This window comes from Bufo bufo, chromosome 2 (genome assembly GCF_905171765.1).
Source record: "Bufo bufo chromosome 2, aBufBuf1.1, whole genome shotgun sequence".
Classification (NCBI taxonomy): Eukaryota; Metazoa; Chordata; class Amphibia; order Anura; family Bufonidae; genus Bufo; species Bufo bufo.
Genome location: NC_053390.1, coordinates 753,916,227 through 753,939,062, shown reverse-complemented (window position 1 = coordinate 753,939,062; position 22,836 = coordinate 753,916,227).

The window sequence follows — 22,836 nt, the reverse complement described above, 5'->3', positions numbered from 1 at the left end:
GGAGGCTCTTCATATACGAGCCACAGCCTCACTCACAGGCGTGGGTTCTCAGGTGCCCCACCCTCCCTTCCTTTTCTTCTCATTTCCACAGGGTATGCCCACTTATAGGCCTACCCACGATCATGGCTTAGGGCACACAACAAGCCATTTAGTCAGGTTAGCTAAGACACGCCTAGCTGGGTTAGGTTGTTCCCTTTGTTTCTCTCCCTATGGTTCTTCGGATATCTCTTGGCCGTAGCCATGACCACAAATATATATATATATATATATATATACACATATTGCATGTAAAATTACGCCTTGATAAATCCTTAAGTGCATTTGATACAAGATAATTATGGCATTAAGAGAAATGTTATTAGACCTGTAGTGAAATTGATACTGCAGCAGTTTGTAATGTTGAAGTCTGTTAGAAAGTAAAATGTTTTTACTGAATTCATAAAGAGGAGTATTGGAAATTACAGTTTAGCTATGCACTGTATTATGGTAAAGAATACTTAGCAAGAGAATGGTTAGAATAACTTAATCCTAAGTGATTTATAATTAATACAATAACTGAACAAAATTACAAGTCATGGTACATCTAGAAGTATAGTAATTTAGTATTGTGGCTCACCTGCAAAAGTAGCTTAGGATCCTTGTACTGTTATTTTTAATCACTCAGTAGCTGTACATATTATGTAAAACCATGAGGAAAATAATCAGTTTTAAGGAATTTTACAGTTTTATTTAAATTGAACTTAAAGGGGTTGTCCGGCCTTGGTGCTGACAACCCCTGAGGTCTCACTCCCAACCTATGCCCTTGTCAGGAATCATCCTGCTATGTCTGTTTAGTTCAGATTGTCTTGCCCTCAAGTTCTCCCTCAGTTAAGATGGTGGATTGTGTCTCAGCTTGGTGCCATCTTACTTCCTGTTTCACATTTAAACTTCTCAAGCCTGTTACTAATTGCTTGAGTATTGTGTTTAGCTTCTGCTCGTGCAGTCCTCTTGTTTGGAACTAGCTCTCTGATTTGTTCCTTCTCCTTGCGGTTTACCCTGCTACTCTGTGACATCCTGCTACCTCCTGTTGCCGACCCGGATTGCTTGACTACGTTCCTGTGCCGCCTGCCCTGACCCATCGCTCATCTGACCTCGGCTCTACTGCATCCTTGAGTCTTGCATTTTGCTACCGGTAACGGCTCTGTCTGCCTGGCTCTGCTGCATCATTTAGTCCTGCACCGTTGCTACCGGTAACGGCATTGCCTGCTTGGCTCTGCTGCATCCTTTAGTCCTGCACCGTTGCTACCGGTAACGACTCCACCTGCTTGGCTCTGCTTCATTCTTCAGTCCTGCAACCTCCTAGTTAAGACTCTGGTGTTTCCTGTGTACAGGCCTTGTCCCTGCTATTGGATTCCAGCAGTATTCCACTAATATCGTGACAGCCCTTAACATAAAAACCCTACCGCATGTCCACAGTCCCACTGCTACACTATTCCTGGCCACTTCAAATCTCTGCAGGACCAGGAAGCGTCTTCTTCCCGTGACTAATGAAGGAAATCACATGCCTCAACAATCACATCTACTTCAACTACATGTCACTGCTGTTACTACTGTGACACATTATCTAAGCTGATGTGACCACTGAGGAGGACTGTAATTGGCCTTAGTGGTCATGCGGGACCAAGTCACTAACTGTTCCTGAGGTGACCAGAAGCGTCTAGGAATAGAGCAGACTGTGAACAGGTGAGAGGGATTTTTATGTTAAGGGTATAGGTTGTGACACCAGGGGTTGTTTTCTATGAGGTTAGATAAACCCTTTAAAAATGTTATAAATGAGAGTGTGGGCAGATTATTTAAATGCTATATTACTCTACCATCCACTATTTCAGATTCTTCACCCTATAATGCTCAACCAATTCCTGTTGCAAGGTCTATCTAGACAGCCAAACGTCTCTTCTTATGACTATGCCATCCAGTGGTTTGCTCCTACCTAACTAAACTAAACTAAACTGAGGCACCATGTTGACCTTCCACAGGGATCAGAGGCACCCTGAGCTTCTGTTCTTCACTGGAAAATCTGTGACAACCTGTCTTATGATTAAGATGGGTTTTTGGTAGAGTTGAGAGAATCCAATCCAACGAAGTGGAATTCGATCAGAATTTCAGGATAAATTTGTTTTGCGGCAAAGCCAAATTTCCTCGTGCTTGGTGGTAGCAAATCGATTTAACCTGAAATAATGTAAAAAGCAAAAAAAAAAAATCATAATTACCTCTTCCATTTGCTTGCGATGGGCCAGCCGCCGCATCTCATGCAAAATCCTATGCGTAGTGATGTATGACGTCACAACTAGAGATGAATGAATTTTTGAAAAGTTCAATTCAGCTGATTCGCTGAATTGCACAAAAAAATTTGCTTTGTAAAGAATTACTTCATCATGAAGCACATTTTTTGCAAGTAGCGGGTGTAATGACAGGGAGTGGTAATAGTGCCGCCCCCTGTCATTGTACCCTTCAGACGCCGCATTCATACATGATCGAGGCATCTGAGTGTAAAAACAGTGTAAAATTAACATAAAAAAATTCAATCAAACTTACCACTTCCATTTGCTCGCGACGGGGCGGCCACCGCCATCTTGTTTGAAGATCTGGCGCCAAATCTCGAGCGGCTTATACGTCACCATCCACGGGATTTCTGCCGAGATCTTCAATAAAGATTGTGGCTTGTGGCTCATCGCAAGCAAATGGAGGAGGTAAGTGTGAGTTTTTTGTTTTTTACACAATTTAAATCGATTCGCTAACACTAAGCACAAGGAAATTCGGCGTCAAGGCGAATCAAAATTTATCCTAAAATTCGGATTGAATTTCACTTTGTGGGATTCGATTCGCTCATCTCTAGTCACTAATTGCAAAGAAAAAGCCCTTTGTGACGAAACACATTGCTGGAATATAGCTCTTATCATTAGTGTTGATTAAGCACCAAAGTGCTCGGGTGCTCAAGTAGAAACACTTTGGGGTGGCAATGGGAGAACCTGAGCATTAAACCAGGCACCCCCTGCTCTGAAGAGGGGAGGGTGCGGGGTCCCACTGAGGTCTAAGCATAAGATCGCTGTACAGTGGGGGAATCCCCCAGTGTGAGTCCACGCTTAGGAGGCCCTGCTCTGACTCCATAGATAGCTATGTCCATATATGGAGTCAGTGCTTGGGGACACCCAGTGTATTTAAATCTACTTTAGCCTCTCTTTCTGAAAAGTTTCTGCTGGGATTTGAACTCACAACCTTCTACATTAGAAGCAAGAACCTTAACCACTCAGCTATAAAGCTGAATAATAAACTGTGTCATAAAAACCTCACAGTAATTTCTCATTTACTAAATATTCCTATACAGCTGAAGTATCATTTTATATTTATCAAAACCTACAACCACCTCATATTATCCAAGTTGTCCCCAGATCAAAATGCAACAAAAATCCTAACCCAAAAAAAGATATGGCTAAAAAAAATTTTGGGCTAAAAAATGTTTAATAAGATTTATTAGTCAAATTATATAATTTAAATACAATAATAAGGAGAAAGAGGTATGATGGAAAGTGATCCAGAAAAAATATACATGGGGTACATAGATTGGATACAAAACTTATGTCACAGATGTAATAATGGGAAGCAAAGCCCAAACACTTATATCTAGATACATAGTAAAGCGAAAAAGATGCCATACAGTTCTAATAGTTGTACTCCACCAGTGGGGGTAAAAAAATACACGCCCCCCCCCCCCCAAAAAAAAAAAAGCTTGTTGACTAAGCTGGATAATTCAGGCTCTCCACTAGGGTAACAACAAATAGAAGCCCAAGGTATTAGATTAGACTAAAACTATAAGGCTGAGAACATATAGGGACTTAATGATACCATGGGCTAGTTGCATATAAATCAACACCCAGTCCTCCTCTGTGTCTAAGGTGCAACCTCGTTGTCCTTTGTTCTGAAGATGTAGATACACAGTTGAGTCCTGACCACAGTTGTTAGCTCTTCTGTGTTGAGCCATATTTTGGTTTTAGTGCTGTTTTGCTTCCCTAGTGTACGCTGCTTCTCCTTGGCACTCCTCAATACCCTGTATTACATACACAGTATTCTCTTTTTCTATTTTAGAATAAGGTCTTTGGATGAATCAGTTGCTGCCAAGTTTAAACAAGACTGGGATGCAATTTTTTATTAACAATTCTTCTGAGTTTTTCAGATATCCCAACTGTAAACATAAAAACTCTGTCATGATTTGCACCTTCAAGGGCAATCTTGACATTCTTTTTTCTTCTTTAGGAATTTTTAACAAAAGCCCAGTCTGGATACCCACGAGTTATAAGGGTCTCTTTGAGGTGTTCAAATTCCTTTGCCTTAGCCCTACACTGATTGACATCTTTTAGCCCAAGGGAGGTGGGAATCAAACAACGGGTACTGGAGTACATGAGCAGCTTTCCTGTAGACTCCAGTTTCCAGCCTTCCTCCATCTTTGACTGTTACTAAGCAGTTTAAGAAAGCCAGTGTGGTGTTCTACACACCTGAACCTGATGTTGTGGTCCAGTGCATTGATGTGTTCAGTGAACACATGTACTTGTTTTTTATTTTTTTATTTTTTTATTAGTAAATTACAAAAAAGAAAAAATAGCAATACATTTTACACTTACATAATAAAAACATCAAGCATCAGCCAGGGAGGCTTGAAAGTAATTAAAAAAGTACATAAATAGGGGTGGTAGGGCATCCATTCCCCTCCCACTTAAATACCCTCTACATGGGAATACTTGACCTATCCAATACATTACAATAAGTATCACATTGCTTATCTTACCTTTAACCCTTTATTCCTTCTTTCCCCCCTCCCCTCCTCCCCCCCACCAACCCACCCCATCCACCTCGGGTAGGTGGGGGGGGGACAGGACAGAGAGCGAGAGAGACGAGAAAAAAAAAAAATAAAAAAAAATATATATATATATATATTTATTTATTTATATATTTTAACCACTGAGTCCAAGTTTTCTCATATCTGTAACCTCTATTACTCTTAATATATCCTGTTCTTTCTATTATACAGTTGGAATTCATTAAAGTCTCCCATTCTTTTATTGTTGGTAACTCGGGGCGCATCCATCTCTTGCTATCAGTAGACGAGCTATAAAACATGATTTATATACCATAATGTCACCGCCAGCTCTCTGAGAAGGTCTGGCAGACGTTCTTCTGTACCTCTTGCATCATGTTCTTTGTTTTGGTTTCACTTTGTCTTCTCCTTTCCTTCTCCCAGCTGTCACCTATTCACACTAATTGCCTCCCTTTATATTCCCTCCCATACTGCCTCACTTTGCGGTTTATATTACTTCCTGGATTGAAGTGATCACTGCTGGAGACTTCTGTTACTGCTTGTTCAGATAAGTCCTTTCTTGTATTGTGTTTACTTGCTGGCTTGATTCTAGGTGACCCTCCGTATTAAGTGCAGGGAGCCGGTGGTCGTGTCCCCTCACTATTATAGGGTTTTCAGGTGTCACACAGTCTAGGTACGAGGGCATGCAATCGTCTACCTCTGAGACCTTTGTATGAGCTTAGCAGTCAGGGTGAGCTCTTATGGTTTTCCAGGGGTCACCTTTATGCTCCTTGGGATCAAGCCAGTCAGATTTTTATCCATAACTTCCAGCTATCTGCAATATCATCCGTGACACATAATTTCATTCTCCTTTGATAACTCATAAGGAATTTCACCCAAAATACATATAGAAGCTGTCCACTGGATTTTAAGACTAAAAAGATCCCTGATTAATACGATCAGACTGCACCAAAATGGTTGTATCTTTGGACACCTCCACCACATATGAAAAATGTCTGCTTTATCATTCAAACATCTAGGACATAGTCCTGGCGTTTTAGCTGAAGCTTTTTTACGCCATTTTGGTGTTATATATAGATGATGTAATATCATAAATTGAGTTACCCTGTAAGAAGGGTTCCTCAAATATGATTTAAAACACCAGAGTTTTGTCCACTGATCATCTGTTATTATCCCTACATCATTCTCCCATTTTAATTTACTATTACAAATAAATCCCTCATTTCTAGTTTCTCTTATCTTTTTATACAAACTTGACACCAATTTGTGCTTACCTTTCCATCCAAATATATAGTTCATCACCTCGTGATTTTATCATTGTATCTTCCTTTTTTATAACCGTTTTAACAATATCCACCAGCTGAATATATCTAAAATTACTTTGTCTATCTTCCCTTCCATTCATTAATAATGTGTCCCTATCCTTCAGTGTTTCATTTTGAAAATATTGTGAAATATACCATAATCCTTTATCAACCCAATATTTGGCCTCTTTCAAAAAAGTAACACTACCTAACCTCATATTATACCATAAAGGTGTGACTTTAATCTGCCCCTCTAAATTCAATATTTTTTTGACTTTGCCCCATAACCCCACCAGTGACTTTACCAATGGGATTTTTTATAGGTGCGTACTTTCCAATTGTCCTGATTCGTGTAATGTAAATATATCTGGTAAACCGCCCTTACTCATGTGTACCAAATGGCTCAAAAAATCCACCTGTGTCCAATTCATCATTATTGCAATATTAGCTACTATATAGTACAGTCTGATATCTGGGATCTTTAGTCCTCCTTGTTCACAAGATCTTGTAAGCCAATGTATCTTTCTCCTTACCCTTTCATTTTACCAGATTAATACATTAAATAATTTCTCTATGTCATAAAAAACCGAGTTCCCCAAATAAATGGGACTGTTTCTAATGACATAGAGCAACTGGGCACAATATCATTTTGATTAAACCAATTCTATCTGCTTTTTTTTATTGGCAATCTATTCCAAACTTTAATCCTCTCCTTCATCCTATCAAGTAGTGGTTTAATGTTTAATGCTATAAACTTATTAGGGTCCTTGGATATTTCCAGACCTAAATATTTAAAACTGTCCTGGGGAGTAAGAATCTTTAATTTTGGTTCTGAAATCACATTCTTATCACTCAGAGGGAGCAAGGTCGATTTGTCCCAGTTAATTAATATACCTGATTGTCTACCAAACTCCTCCACCAACAGCATGACATATTGCAGATCATTCCCTGTATCCTCCAGAAAAAAAAGCAAATCATCTGCATATAGAGACATTTTGTCCTCTCTCCCCCTCAGTCCGAAGCCCCGCAAATCCACATCCTGTCTAACTTTTATAGCCAGCATTTCTATTGTCAGGGCAAAAACCAAGGGGGAGAGAGGACAACCCTGTCTCACCCCTCGTTCTATACGAAAGCTATGAGAAAGTATACCATTAACTGATATTCTAGCTTTGGACTCTTTATATATAATCTTCATCCAGTCTAAAAATCCTGGACCAATACCAAATGTTGTCATAACTTCCCATACAAAGTCCCAATTCACAGAGTCAAATTCTTTATCTAATGACAAAATAGAACATTGATCTTTATTATTCTCTGTGAACTGGATATTTGCAAAGACCCTAAACAAGCCCAGTGTTGTAGACCTATCCGGAATGAATCCATTTTGGTCCTTATGAATCAAGTATACTATGACCTTCCTCAGCCTTTTCGCCAAAATCCTAGCCAGAATTTTACAGTCATTATTCATAATTGAAATTGGGCGATACGAGGTGGGGTCCGATCGATCCTTATCTTTTTTGGGGATTAAAATAATTGTCGCATCTCCCATAGACTCTGGTAGACATCCTGTACATTTTGAATATTCAAATACTTCCATTAGTCTATTTGCCCAAAATTCTTTATCTCTTTTATATAATTCATTTGGAATACCGTCCGGGCCTGATGTCTTACCAAGTGGTGCTTCATTTATTGCTACTAGTATCTCATTTAAGGATATAGGCCGGTCTAATGCTGCCTGTTGGTCAACGTTAAGTTTTGGAGTTCCTATTTCTCTTCTCTATGTATCTGGGTTTTTCCTGAATACAAGTCTTTATAAAAGGTCTTAAATATATCCTGGATATTTTCCTGATCATTATATAATAGGCCATCTTTTCCTCTAATTACTTTACGACGATATTCTCAACCGCATCCATGTTCATAATTATCTTAGATAAGACTTTACCCGGTTTGCCTCCTTCCCAATAATTCCTACTTTTGACAAATAATTCTTTATTCTGTGCCTTTTCCTTGATGTAATTATCGTAATTATTAATTGCTTTTAACCATTCATTTTTGATTTCCGGTGTTTTCTTACTTATCATCTGTACCTCCTTATTTGTCATTATAGTTCTTAAATCTTCCTCTTTTTTCTTATATCCTTTTTTAAGTTCAATAATCTTTTTGTTTATCAGTCCTCTTAAGTAGGCCTTAGCAGTGTCCCAGACCACATTCACTCCAGCGGTATCCCTATTAATTTGAAAAAAATATTTCAAATCCCTTATTATTTGAGTTTCTTTACCTATTAGATTGAGCCATATGGGATTTATCATGTCGTTTTTACGTTTTACTTTCAAATACTCGACTTTCAAACCCACCTTTGCCAATTCTGGGGAATGATCTGAAATATATCTCGGTTCGTACAAAACCTCTATATTTTTTTTGTAGTGTTAACTGATTACCAACTATCAAGTCTATTCTTGACAGGGAGTCATAACTTTTACTATAACATGAGTACTGTTTTGCTTCTGGGTTCTGAATCCTCCATATATCCCACCAGCCAAGTTCTTGAGTTAGTTTTTTCAGCAGAGTATTTATAATTTTTTTGGGGTTCTCATTTTTTGTTACTCTATCTAAGTCATTATTTATTGTGCAGTTGAAATCACCCATTAATATTAAAAAAGAGTCGCTTTTGTCTAGCAAGAACTCATATAGTTTTAAGAGAACCTCGTGTCTATAAGGTGGAGGGATGTATACCCCAGCTAACACACATTTTACATTTTCAAAATAACCATATAGAAATATATACCGTCCCTCCACATCAATGTTCTTTGAAATTATAGAACACATAATATCCTTATGAATAACAATGCTAACCCCTCTGCTATACCCATTGAATACAGAGTGGAATTGATGAGCTATCCATTTTCTTTTGAACAAGTTTAATCTGTTTTTAACCATATGAATCTCTACTAGACAAACCAGCGATGGAAGATATCTCCCAATGATATCAAATACTGCAAAAAAAAATTATATCTCCCCAAGACCTCTCATATTCCAAAATAAAATTTTAGTGTTGATCATATTTTTTTCCTCTCATATTATATATCCAAGGACCAATAATGGGAAGGGAAAAATAAATAAAAAATTTCTCCTTAACCTCCCCTCCATATCCACTCCCTTCCCCCAACCCTCACATGATGTCCTCGAACCGTATGGGTCTTGAACATCCTACCCAACTGGCGTATACTCCGTATCCCGTCCCCCCCTCCCTCTCCCCTCCCCAGCCACCATCAACAAGTTGCAATGTGCCATTTGTATTATACAGGGAGTGCAGAATTATTAGGTAAGTTGTATTTTTGAGGATTAATTTTATTATTGAACAACAACCATGTTCTCAATGAAACCAAAAAACTCATTAATATCAAAGCTGAATATTTTTGGAAGTAGTTTTTAGTTTGTTTTTAGTTTTAGCTATTTTAGGGGGATATCTGTGTGTAGGTGACTATTACTGTACATAATTATTAGGCAACTTAACAAAAAACAAATATATACCCATTTCAATTATTTATTTTTACCAGTGAAACCAATATAACATCTCAACATTCACAAATATACATTTCTGACATTCAAAAACAAAACAAAAACAAATCAGTGACCAATATAGCCACCTTTCTTTGCAAGGACACTCAAAAGCCTGCCATCCATGGATTCTGTCAGTGTTTTGATCTGTTCACCATCAACATTGGTGCAGCAGCAACCACAGCCTCCCAGACACTGTTCAGAGAGGTGTACTGTTTTCCCTCCTTGTAAATCTCACATTTGATGATGGACCACAGGTTCTCAATGGGGTTCAGATCAGGTGAACAAGGAGGCCATGTCATTAGATTTTCTTCTTTTATACCCTTTCTTGCCAGCCACGCTGTGGAGTACTTGGACGCGTGTGATGGAGCATTGTCCTGCATGAAAATCATGTTTTTCTTGAAGGATGCAGACTTCCTGTACCACTGCTTGAAGAAGGTGTCTTCCAGAAACTGGCAGTAGGACTGGGAGTTGAGCTTGACTCCATCCTCAACCCGAAAAGTCCCCACAAGCTCATCTTTGATGATACCAGCCCAAACCAGTACTCCACCTCCACCTTGCTGGCGTCTGAGTCGGACTGGAGCTCTCTGCCCTTTACCAATCCATCCATCTGGCCCATCAAGACTCACTCTCATTTCATCAGTCCATAAAACCTTAGAAAAATCAGTCTTGAGATATTTCTTGGCCCAGTCTTGACGTTTCAGCTTGTGTGTCTTGTTCAGTGGTGGTCGTCTTTCAGCCTTTCTTACCTTGGCCATGTCTCTGAGTATTGCACACCTTGTGCTTTTGGGCACTCCAGTGATGTTGCAGCTCTGAAATATGGCCAAACTGGTGGCAAGTGGCATCTTGGCAGCTGCACGCTTGACTTTTCTCAGTTCATGGGCAGTTATTTTGCGCCTTGGTTTTTCCACACGTTTCTTGCGACCCTGTTGACTATTTTGAATGAAACGCTTGATTGTTCGATGATCACGCTTCAGAAGCTTTGCAATTTTAAGAGTGCTGCATCCCTCTGCAAGATATCTCACTATTTTGACTTTTCTGAGCCTGTCAAGTCATTCTTTTGACCCATTTTGCCAAAGGAAAGGAAGTTGCCTAATAATTATGCACACCTGATATAGGGTGTTGATGTCATTAGACCACACCCCTTCTCATTACAGAGATGCACATCACCTAATATGCTTAATTGGTAGTAGGCTTTCGAGCCTATACAGCTTGGAGTAAGACAACATGCATAAAGAGGATGATGTGGTCAAAATACTCATTTGCCTAATAATTCTGTACAGGGTGTAATGTTATCATAAACTCATAGTTTCCAACCATTTCTGTACTTCTTGTGAGGAAGAAAAGAAATTAGCTTTAACTTTACGATTTTTGGACCCCGGACCCGAATTGGCGCTTTTTGAAAGGCTGCACAGCAGCCAATCAACAAGCGTCATACTACTTGCCCCAAGAGGCCATCACAGCCAAGTCTACTAATGACATGGCAGTGATTGGCCAGAGCAGCATGTGACCCAGGCACTATATAAGCTTGAGTCACGTAGTGCTGTACGTCACTCTGCTATTACAAGTGTAGGGAGAGGATGCTGCTGGACTTGTGATTTCAGGGAGATAATAGGAGAGAATCTAACTCAGCGATCTACCTAGAAATAGTTGTGTGGGTGCAGGACACAATCGTTTTACCCTGCCCTGAGGCCATTGACCAAAAAAAAAATAACTTTTATAATTCTGTTATGTAGGGCTTCTGAGCTTTTGGGACATTGCAAATCACAATTTTTTGGGGGCAAACTACAACATCTGGATTAGTCAGTGCTCATTTTAAGCTAGAAATACACCCATCATTTTCTGGGGTTTGAAAACACACATTTTTTTTTCAAAAAACAGTATTTTCCAGATCTGCAAGTGTTAAATTCAAGTTTAATATATATATAGCATTCATATTCTGTTAGCAAAAAAAGACTTTTTGGGCAATCTACAACATCTGTATTAGTCAGTGTCCAATTTAACCACTTTAGGACACAGGCTTATTTCACCTTAAGGACCAGGCCATATTTTGCAAATCTGACCAGTGTCACTTTAAGTGCTGATAACTTTAAAACTAGAGTTGAGCGAACACCTGGATGTTCGGGTTCGAGAAGTTCGGCCGAACTTCCCGTAAATGTTCGGGTTCGGGATCCGAACCGAACTTCGTCCCGAACCCGAACCCCATTGAAGTCAATGGGGACCCGAACTTTTGGGCACTAAAAAGGCTGTAAAACAGCCCAGGAAAGAGCTAAAGGGCTGCAAAAGGCAGCAACATGTAGGTAAATCCCCTGCAAACAAATGTGGATAGGGAAATGAATTAAAATTAAAAAAAAAATAAATAAATGAACCAATATCAATTGGAGAGAGGTCCCATAGCAGAGAATCTGGCTTCACGTCAGCAGAGAATCAGTCTCTTCATGCCATAGCAAAGAATCTGGCTTCATGTCAGCAGAGAATCAGTCTCTTCATGCCATAGCAGAGAATCTGGCTTCATTTCAGCGCAGAATCAGTCTTCATGTCATAGCAGAGAATCAGGCTTCACGTCACCCACCACTGGAACAGGCCACTGTCACACATTTAGGCCCCGGCACCCAGACAGAGGAGAGCGGTCCCGTAACAGAGAATCTGGCCTTATGTCAGCGCAGAATCTGTCTTCATGTCATAGCAGAGAATCAGGCTTCACGTCACCCACCACTGGAACAGGCCACTGTCACACATTTAGGCCCTGGCACCCAGACAGAGGAGAGCGGTCCCGTAACAGAGAATCTGGCCTTATGTCAGCGCAGAATCTGTCTTCATGTCATAGCAGAGAATCAGGCTTCACGTCACCCACCACTGGAACAGGCCACTGTCACACATTTAGGCCCAGGCACCCAGGCAGAGGAGAGAGGTCCCGTAACAGAGAATCTGGCCTTATGTCAGCGCAGAATCTGTCTTCATGTCATAGCAGAGAATCAGGCTTCACGTCACCCACCACTGGAACAGGCCACTGTCACACATTTAGGCCCAGGCACCCAGGCAGAGGAGAGAGGTCCCGTAACAGAGAATCTGGCCTTATGTCAGCGCAGAATCTGTCTTCATGTCATAGCAGAGAATCAAGCTTCACGTCACCCACCACTGGAACAGGCCACTGTCACACATTTAGGCCCCGGCACCCAGACAGAGGAGAGCGGTCCCGTAACAGAGAATCTGGCCTTATGTCAGCGCAGAATCTGTCTTCATGTCATAGCAAAGAATCAGGCTTCACGTCACCCACCACTGGAACAGGCCACTGTCACACATTTAGGCCCCGGCACCCAGACAGAGGAGAGCGGTCCCGTAACAGAGAATCTGGCCTTATGTCAGCGCAGAATCTGTCTTCATGTCATAGCAGAGAATCAGGCTTCACGTCACCCACCACTGGAACAGGCCACTGTCACACATTTAGGCCCAGGCACCCAGGCAGAGGAGAGAGGTCCCGTAACAGAGAATCTGGCCTTATGTCAGCGCAGAATCTGTCTTCATGTCATAGCAGAGAATCAGGCTTCACGTCACCCACCACTGGAACAGGCCACTGTCACACATTTAGGCCCAGGCACCCAGGCAGAGGAGAGAGGTCCCGTAACAGAGAATCTGGCCTTATGTCAGCGCAGAATCTGTCTTCATGTCATAGCAAAAAATCAGGCTTCACGTCACCCACCACTGGAACAGGCCACTGTCACACATTTAGGCCCCGGCACCCAGACAGAGGAGAGCGGTCCCGTAACAGAGAATCTGGCCTTATGTCAGCGCAGAATCTGTCTTCATGTCATAGCAAAGAATCAGGCTTCACGTCACCCACCACTGGAACAGGCCACTGTCACACATTTAGGCCCCGGCACCCAGACAGAGGAGAGCGGTCCCGTAACAGAGAATCTGGCCTTATGTCAGCGCAGAATCTGTCTTCATGTCATAGCAGAGAATCAGGCTTCACGTCACCCACCACTGGAACAGGCCACTGTCACACATTTAGGCCCAGGCACCCAGGCAGAGGAGAGAGGTCCCGTAACAGAGAATCTGGCCTTATGTCAGCGCAGAATCTGTCTTCATGTCATAGCAGAGAATCAGGCTTCACGTCACCCACCACTGGAACAGGCCACTGTCACACATTTAGGCCCAGGCACCCAGGCAGAGGAGAGAGGTCCCGTAACAGAGAATCTGGCCTTATGTCAGCGCAGAATCTGTCTTCATGTCATAGCAGAGAATCAGGCTTCACGTCACCCACCACTGGAACAGGCCACTGTCACACATTTAGGCCCCGGCACCCAGACAGAGGAGAGCGGTCCCGTAACAGAGAATCTGGCCTTATGTCAGCGCAGAATCTGTCTTCATGTCATAGCAGAGAATCAGGCTTCACGTCACCCACCACTGGAACAGGCCACTGTCACACATTTAGGCCCAGGCACCCAGGCAGAGGAGAGAGGTCCCGTAACAGAGAATCTGGCCTTATGTCAGCGCAGAATCTGTCTTCATGTCATAGCAGAGAATCAGGCTTCACGTCACCCACCACTGGAACAGGCCACTGTCACACATTTAGGCCCAGGCACCCAGGCAGAGGAGAGAGGTCCCGTAACAGAGAATCTGGCCTTATGTCAGCGCAGAATCTGTCTTCATGTCATAGCAGAGAATCAGGCTTCACGTCACCCACCACTGGAACAGGCCACTGTCACACATTTAGGCCCCGGCACCCAGACAGAGGAGAGCGGTCCCGTAACAGAGAATCTGGCCTTATGTCAGCGCAGAATCTGTCTTCATGTCATAGCAGAGAATCAGGCTTCACGTCACCCACCACTGGAACAGGCCACTGTCACACATTTAGGCCCAGGCACCCAGGCAGAGGAGAGAGGTCCCGTAACAGAGAATCTGGCCTTATGTCAGCGCAGAATCTGTCTTCATGTCATAGCAGAGAATCAGGCTTCACGTCACCCACCACTGGAACAGGCCACTGTCACACATTTAGGCCCAGGCACCCAGGCAGAGGAGAGAGGTCCCGTAACAGAGAATCTGGCCTTATGTCAGCGCAGAATCTGTCTTCATGTCATAGCAAAAAATCAGGCTTCACGTCACCCACCACTGGAACAGGCCACTGTCACACATTTAGGCCCCGGCACCCAGACAGAGGAGAGCGGTCCCGTAACAGAGAATCTGGCCTTATGTCAGCGCAGAATCTGTCTTCATGTCATAGCAAAGAATCAGGCTTCACGTCACCCACCACTGGAACAGGCCACTGTCACACATTTAGGCCCCGGCACCCAGACAGAGGAGAGCGGTCCCGTAACAGAGAATCTGGCCTTATGTCAGCGCAGAATCTGTCTTCATGTCATAGCAGAGAATCAGGCTTCACGTCAACCAACACTGGAACAGGCCACTGTCACACATTTAGGCCCAGGCACCCAGGCAGAGGAGAGAGGTCCCGTAACAGAGAATCTGGCCTTATGTCAGCGCAGAATCTGTCTTCATGTCATAGCAGAGAATCAGGCTTCACGTCACCCACCACTGGAACAGGCCACTGTCACACATTTAGGCCCAGGCACCCAGGCAGAGGAGAGAGGTCCCGTAACAGAGAATCTGGCCTTATGTCAGCGCAGAATCTGTCTTCATGTCATAGCAGAGAATCAGGCTTCACGTCACCCACCACTGGAACAGGCCACTGTCACACATTTAGGCCCCGGCACCCAGACAGAGGAGAGCGGTCCCGTAACAGAGAATCTGGCCTTATGTCAGCGCAGAATCTGTCTTCATGTCATAGCAGAGAATCAGGCTTCACGTCACCCACCACTGGAACAGGCCACTGTCACACATTTAGGCCCAGGCACCCAGGCAGAGGAGAGAGGTCCCGTAACAGAGAATCTGGCCTTATGTCAGCGCAGAATCTGTCTTCATGTCATAGCAGAGAATCAGGCTTCACGTCACCCACCACTGGAACAGGCCACTGTCACACATTTAGGCCCAGGCACCCAGGCAGAGGAGAGAGGTCCCGTAACAGAGAATCTGGCCTTATGTCAGCGCAGAATCTGTCTTCATGTCATAGCAGAGAATCAGGCTTCACGTCACCCACCACTGGAACAGGCCACTGTCACACATTTAGGCCCCGGCACCCAGACAGAGGAGAGCGGTCCCGTAACAGAGAATCTGGCCTTATGTCAGCGCAGAATCTGTCTTCATGTCATAGCAGAGAATCAGACTTCACGTCACCCACCACTGGAACAGGCCACTGTCACACATTTAGGCCCAGGCACCCAGGCAGAGGAGAGAGGTCCCGTAACAGAGAATCTGGCCTTATGTCAGCGCAGAATCTGTCTTCATGTCATAGCAGAGAATCAGGCTTCACGTCACCCACCACTGGAACAGGCCACTGTCACACATTTAGGCCCAGGCACCCAGGCAGAGGAGAGCGGTCCCGTAACAGAGAATCTGGCCTTATGTCAGCGCAGAATCTGTCTTCATGTCATAGCAAAAAATCAGGCTTCACGTCACCCACCACTGGAACAGGCCACTGTCACACATTTAGGCCCCGGCACCCAGACAGAGGAGAGCGGTCCCGTAACAGAGAATCTGGCCTTATGTCAGCGCAGAATCTGTCTTCATGTCATAGCAAAGAATCAGGCTTCACGTCACCCACCACTGGAACAGGCCACTGTCACACATTTAGGCCCCGGCACCCAGACAGAGGAGAGCGGTCCCGTAACAGAGAATCTGGCCTTATGTCAGCGCAGAATCTGTCTTCATGTCATAGCAGAGAATTAGGCTTCACGTCACCCACCACTGGAACAGGCCACTGTCACACATTTAGGCCCAGGCACCCAGGCAGAGGAGAGAGGTCCCGTAACAGAGAATCTGGCCTTATGTCAGCGCAGAATCTGTCTTCATGTCATAGCAGAGAATCAGGCTTCACGTCACCCACCACTGGAACAGGCCACTGTCACACATTTAGGCCCAGGCACCCAGGCAGAGGAGAGAGGTCCCGTAACAGAGAATCTGGCCTTATGTCAGCGCAGAATCTGTCTTCATGTCATAGCAGAGAATCAGGCTTCACGTCACCCACCACTGGAACAGGCCACTGTCACACATTTAGGCCCCGGCACCCAGACAGAGGAGAGCGGTCCCGTAACAGAGAATCTGGCCTTATGTCAGCGCAGAATCTGTCTTCATGTCATAGCAGAGAATCAGGCTTCACGTCACCCACCACTGGAACAGGCCACTGTCACACATTTAGGCCCAGGCACCCAGGCAGAGGAGAGAGGTCCCGTAACAGAGAATCTGGCCTTATGTCAGCGCAGAATCTGTATTCATGTCATAGCAGAGAATCAGGCTTCACGTCACCCACCACTGGAACAGGCCACTGTCACACATTTAGGCCACGGCACCAAGACAGAGGAGAGAGGTCCCGTAACAGAGAATCTGGCCTTATGTCAGCGCAGAATCTGTCTTCATGTCATAGCAGAGAATCAGGCTTCACGTCAGCCACCACTGGAACAGGCCACTGTTACACATTTAGGCCCAGGCACCCAGGCAGAGGAGAGCGGTCCCATAACAGAGAATCTGGCCTTATGTCAGCGCAGAATCTGTATTCATGTCATAGCAGAGAATCAGGCTTCACGTCACCCACCACTGGAACAGGCCACTGTCACACATTTAGGCCCCGGCACCCAGACAGAGGAGAGGTTCATTCAACTTTGGGTTGCCCTGCAATATAATGGTAAAATGAAATTAAAAATAGTATTGAATGAGGAAGTTCCCTGGAGTAGAATAATATATTGTTAAGGGGAGGTAGTTAATATCTAATCTGCACAAGGGATGGACAGGTCCTGTGGGATCCATGCCTGGTTCATTTTTATGAACGTCAGCTTGTCCACATTGGCTGTAGACAGGCGGCTGCGTTTGTCTGTAATGACGCCCCCTGCCGTGCTGAATACACGTTCAGACAAAACGCTGGCCGCCGGGCAGGCCAGCACCTCCAAGGCATAAAAGGCTAGCTCTGGCCACGTGGACAATTTGGAGACCCAGAAGTTGAATGGGGCCGAACCATCAGTCAGTACGTGGAGGGGTGTGCACAGGTACTGTTCCACCATGTTAGTGAAATGTTGCCTCCTGCTAACACGTTCCGTATCAGGTGGTGGTGCACTTAGCTGTGGCGTGTTGACAAAACTTTTCCACATCTCTGCCATGCTAACCCTGCCCTCAGAGGAGCTGGGCGTGACACAGCTGCGTTGGCGACCTCTTGCTCCTCCTCTGCCTTCGCCTTGGGCTTCCACTGGTTCCCCTGTGACATTTGGGAATGCTCTCAGTAGCGCGTCTACCAACATGCGCTTGTACTCGCGCATCTTCCTATCACGCTCCAGTGTAGGAAGTAAGGTGGGCACATTGTCTTTGTACCGGGAATCCAGCAGGGTGGCAACCCAGTAGTCCGCACACGTTAAAATGTGGGCAACTCTGCTGTCGTTGCGCAGGCACTGCAGCATGTAGTCGCTCATGTGTGCCAGGCTGCCCAGAGGTAAGGACAAGCTGTCCTCTGTGGGAGGCGTATCGTCATCGTCCTGTGTTTCACCCCAGCCACGCACCAGTGATGGGCCCGAGCTGCTTTGGGTGCAACCCCGCTGTGAACATACTTCATCCTCATCCTCCTCCACCTCCTCCTCATCCTCGTCCTCCTCGTCCTCCAGTAGTGGGCCCTGTCTGGCCACATTTGTACCTGGCCTCTGGTGTTGCAAAAAACCTCCCTCTGAGTCACTTCGAAGAGACTGGCCTCAAAGTGCTAAAAATGACCCCTCTTCCTCCTCTTCCTCCTGGGCCACCTCCTCTTCCATCATCGCCCTAAGTGTTTTCTCAAGGAGACATAGAAGTGGTATTGTAACGCTGATAACGGCGTCATCGCCACTGGCCATGTTGGTGGAGTACTCGAAACAGCACAACAGGGCACACAGGTCTCGCATGGAGGCCCAGTCATTGGTGGTGAAGTGGGACTGATCCGCAGTGCGACTGACCCGTGCATGCTGCAGCTGAAACTCTACTATGGCCTGCTGCTGCTCGCACAGTCTGTCCAGCATATGCAAGGTGGAGTTCCACCTGGTGGGCACGTCGCATATGAGGCGGTGAGCGGGAAGGCCGAAGTTACGCTGTAGCGCAGACAGGCGAGCAGCGGCAGGGTGTGAACGCCGGAAGCGCGAACAGACGGCCCGCACTTTATGCAGCAGCTCTGACATGTCGGGGTAGTTGCGAATGAACTTCTGCACCACCAAATTCAGCACATGCGCCAGGCAAGGGATGTGCGTCAAACCGGCTAGTCCCAGAGCTGCAACGAGATTTCGCCCATTATCGCACACCACCAGGCCGGGCTTGAGGCTCACCGGCAGCAACCACTCGTCGGTCTGTTGTTCTATACCCCGCCACAACTCCTGTGCGGTGTGGGGCCTGTCCCCCAAACATATGAGTTTCAGAATGGCCTGCTGACGTTTACCCCGTGCTGTGCTGAAGTTGGTGGTGAAGGTGTGTGGCTGACTGGATGAGCAGGTGGAAGAAGAGGAGGAGGAAGCTGAGTAGGAGGAGGAGGAGACAGGAGGCAAAGAATGTTGCCCTGCGATCTTTGGCGGCGGAAGGACGTGCGCCAAACAGCTCTCCGCCTGGGGCCCAGCCGCCACTACATTTACCCAGTGTGCAGTTAGGGAGATATAGCGTCCCTGGCCGTGCTTACTGGTCCACGTATCTGTGGTTAGGTGGACCTTGCCACAGATGGCGTTGCGCAGTGCACACTTGATTTTATCGGACACTTGTTTGTGCAGGGAAGGCACGGCTCTCTTGGAGAAGTAGTGGCGGCTGGGAACAACATACTGTGGGACAGCAAGTGACATGAGCTGTTTGAAGCTGTGTGTGTCCACCAGCCTAAATGACAGCATTTCAAAGGCCAGTAGTTTAGAAATGCTGGCATTCAGGGCCAGGGATCGAGGGTGGCTAGGTGAGAATTTACGCTTTCTCTCAAATGTTTGTGAGATGGAGAGCTGAACGCTGCCGTGTGACATGGTTGAGATGCTTGGTGACGCAGGTGGTGGTGTTGGTGGTACATCCCATGTTTGCTGGGCGGCAGGTGCCAACGTTCTTTCAGAGGCGGAGGAAGAGGCCGAGGCGGCGGCAGCAGCAGCAGAAGAGGCCGAGGCGGCAGCAGCAGAAGAGGTAGCAGGGGGAGCCTGAGTGAGTTTCTTGTTCTTAAGGTGTTTACTCCACTGCGGTTCATGCTTTGCATGCAGGTGCCTGGTCATGCAGGTTGTGCTAAGGTTCAGAACGTTAATGCCTCGCTTCAGGCTCTGATGGCACAGCGTGCAAACCACTCGGGTCTTGTCGTCAGCACATTGTTTGAAGAAGTGCCATGCCAGGGAACTCCTTGAAGCTGCCTTTGGGGTGCTCGGTCCCAGATGGCGGCGGTCAGTAGCAGGCGGAGTCTCTTGGCGGCCGGTGTTCTGATTTTGCCCACTGCTCCCTCTTTTGCTACGCTGTTGGCTCGGTCTCACCACTGCCTCTTCCTCCGAACTGTGAAAGTCAGTGGCACGATCTTCATTCCATGTGGGGTCTAGGACCTCATCGTCCCCTGCATCGTCTTCCACCCAGTCTTGATCCCTGACCTCCTGTTCAGTCTGCACACTTCAGAAAGACGCAGCAGTTGGCACCTGTGTTTCGTCATCATCAGAGACGTGCTGAGGTGGTATTCCCATGTCCTTATCATCAGGAAAAATAAGTGGTTGTGCGTTAGTGCATTCTATCTCTTCCACCCCTGGGGAAGGGCTAGGTGGATGCCCTTGGGAAACCCTGGCAGCAGAGTCTTCAAACAGCATAAGAGACTGCTGCATAACTTGAGGCTCAGACAGTTTCCCTGATATGCATGGGGGTGATGTGACAGACCGATGGCCTTGGTTTTCATGCGCCATCTGTGCGCTTTCTGCAGAAGACTGGGTGGGAGATAATGTGAACGTGCTGGATCCACTGTCGGCCACCCAATTGACTAATGCCTGTACCTGCTCAGGCCTTACCTTCCTTAGAACGGCATTGGGCCCCACCAAATATCGCTGTAAATTCTGCTGGCTACTGGGACCTGAGGTAGTTGGTTCACTAGGACGTGTGGCTGTGGCAGAACGGCCACGTCCTCTCCCAGCACCAGAGGGTCCACTAACACCACCACGACCATGTCCACGTCCGCGTCCGCGTCCCTTATTAGATTTTTTCCTCATTGTTCCCGTTCACCACAATTTTGAGAATGGCAAATTTGGGAATGCTTTTTCAACCCAGAACAAAAAGTCTGCTTTTACGGTCACTACAAATAACTTGACCAGCTAAAACTGTGCATATTTGGTTGAATAGAGATGTGAGACCTGTTTTTTTTTTGCGCTGTGTGACAGTTATAGGTTTAATCACAGAATGACACTTCTATCAGCACGCTAGCGTGTGTCTTAGGTTTTTCTGAATGACACTATCAATACCTTCAATTTAAGATTTTCTTTTTGGGATAGATTTCAAGTAGGCCTCAAATACCACAAACTAGTTATTTTCAGAATGGCAAATTTGGGAATGCTTTTTCAACCCAGAACAAAAAGTCTGCTTTTACGGTCACAACAAATAACTTGACCAGCTAAAACTGTGCAGATTTGGTTGAATAGAGATATGAGACCTGTTTTTTTTTTGCGCTTTGTGACAGTTATAGGTTTAATCACAGAATGACACTTCTATCAGCACGCTAGCGTGTGTCTTAGGTTTTTCTGAATGACACTATCAATACCTTCAATGTAAGATTTTCTTTTTGGGATAGATTTCAAGTAGGCCTCAAATACCACAAACTAGTTATTTTGAGAATGGCAAATTTGGGAATGCTTTTTCAACCCAGAACAAAAAGTCTGCTTTTACGGTCACTACAAATAACTTGACCAGCTAAAACTGTGCAGATTTGGTTGAATAGAGATGTGAGACCTGGTTTTTTTTGCGCTGTGTGACAGTTAAAGGTTTAATCACAGAATGACACTTCTATCAGCACGCTAGCGTGTGTCTTAGGTTTTTCTGAATGACACTATCAATACCTTCAATGTAAGATTTTCTTTTTGGGATAGATTTCAAGTAGGCTTCAAATACCACAAACTAGTTATTTTCAGAATGGCAAATTTGGGAATGCTTTTTCAACCCAGAACAAAAAGTTTGCTTTTACGGTCACTACAAATAACTTGACCAGCTAAAACTGTGCAGATTTGGTTGAATAGAAATGTCAGGTCTATTTTTTAGGCGCTGGGTGACAGGCTCAACTTGCCCCTGATGTAATATATGGCCAAAAAATAACCACACTGTTGATGGTTAAATGCACTTGGGTGACACAGGCTCAGCCTGCAGCTGATGTAGTATATGGCCAAAAAATAATCAGACTGTTGATGGTTAAATGCACTTGGGTGACACAGGCTCAGCCTGCAGCTGATGTAGTATATGGCCAAAAAATAACCAGACTGTTGATGGTTAAATGCACTTCGGTGACACAGGCTCAGCCTGCAGCTGATGTAGGATATAGCACAAAATAACCACACTATCGATGGTTAAATACACTTGGTGATAGCTCGTGCTGGCGCACCACAAGTCACAAAATGGCCGCCGATCACCCCAGAAAAAAAGTGATCTAAAAACGCTCTGGGCAGCCTCAAAAAAGTGAGCAAGTCAATAATAGCACTTCAATGATCCACAGCTGCAGATCACAGAATGAAGTCTTTTGGAGGAGTTAATCTGCCTAATCTCGCCCTAACGTCGCAGCTGCAACCTCTCCCTATACTGATCATAGCAGAGTGACGTGCGTCGCTACGTGACTCTAGCTTAAATAGAGGCTGGGTCACATGGTGCACTGGCCAATCACAGCCATGCCAATAGTAGGCATGGCTGTGATGGCCTCTTGGGCCAAGTAGTATGACGCTTGTTGATTGGCTGCTTTGCAGCCTTTCAAAAAGCGCCAAGAAAGCGCCGAACACCGAACCCGAACCCGGACTTTTACGAAAAGGTTCGGGTCCGTGTCACGGACACCCCAAAATTCGGTACGAACCCGAACTATACAGTTCGGGTTCGCTCATCCCTATT